At 47.7% G+C, this 1,114-nt stretch overlaps 1 non-coding gene across 1 annotated transcript; it reads left to right on the top strand.

Moving 5' to 3' along the window:
* The first annotated feature begins 662 nt into the window (after nucleotides 1-662).
* Nucleotides 663-744, top strand: trnal-uaa. The gene has a single exon. It is a non-coding gene; the product is annotated as a tRNA-Leu (tRNA).
* Nucleotides 745-1,114: the final 370 nt, after the last annotated feature.

Genomic DNA, 1,114 nt, shown 5'->3' with positions numbered 1-1,114 from the left:
AGGCTGATTGGAACGTTGACTGAACAGCTCCTTCAGTCAGCATCGGTCCAGTTGGCTAGATTGATCCAATTGCAACCAACCACTCCGAACCATCTTCTCAGGGGCGACTGGGAAGTTGTAATAAATGCTGAAGTACTCACACCCAAGGGAAGAATTTTTTAAAAAAAGAGGCTCGAAGTTACTTCAGATTGATTAATATTCTAATTCACTAAGGTTTTGGAGTAGATCTGTAGCTCAGGTTGTGGGTGTTGAGGTTGGCTGGCTCGCCGAGCTGGTTTTTTGTTCCGCAGACGTTTCGTTACCGTGCTTGGTAACATCCTCAGTGCAGCCTCTCATGAAGCGTTGGTGTGTTTTCCCGCCTGGTTTTTAAACTCATGGCACTCCACGAAGCATGCTATTAATAAACACATTGAACTCGACCCCTTATTCATTCCACCGCGGAGGAAACCCGGAAGTGAAGCAATCCATCGCAACGGACCCCAGAGTTTAAAAACCAGGCGGGAAAGCACACCGACGCTTCATGAGAGGCTGCACTGAGGATGTTACCAAGCACGGTTACGAAACGTCTGCGGAACAACAAACCAGCTCGGCGAGTCAACCAACCTCAATTCTAATTCACTGTAAACACTAGTAATGACGATTTTGGCCAGTTGCTAGTCGGTGGTAGCGTGGCCGAGCGGTCTAAGGCGCTGGATTTAAGCTCTAGTCTCTGTTGAGTCGTGGGTTCGAATCCCACCGCTACCTAAAGCGTTGGTGACGTGGACGCAGAGCAAGTGTGTTTCTGTTGCTTCTACTTTTCATCTCGGTGTTTGCTGTTCATCGGGCTTCTGACTGCTTTGTTGATGAAAGTGGTAAAATGGGCAACAGGTACTGAAAATAGTGAGAGCTCCAGCTGTACAGTGCCTCCTCAGATCTCCGCTTGGGGAGTTTAAATGTCATGTTGGCGCCAGTTTCTGTGTCTCAATTGGTCAGTTGCTGAAATAGCTGTGGCTCGAGACCACCCATGTACACAGCCTCAGCGGTTTCACATCAAACATTTATACCGACCACGTACCGACATTTCACCCATTAGAACTCTATGATGAGACTGGATTTAAGTAGCACCATCAATGAT

The sequence above is a fragment of the Rhincodon typus genome, unplaced genomic scaffold, assembly GCF_021869965.1.
Source record: "Rhincodon typus isolate 14 unplaced genomic scaffold, sRhiTyp1.1 hic_rhity00007602, whole genome shotgun sequence".
NCBI classification, from domain to species: domain Eukaryota; kingdom Metazoa; phylum Chordata; class Chondrichthyes; order Orectolobiformes; family Rhincodontidae; genus Rhincodon; species Rhincodon typus.
Note: the sequence above shows the minus strand (reverse complement) of the source record. Positions and strands in the feature narration are given on the sequence as shown.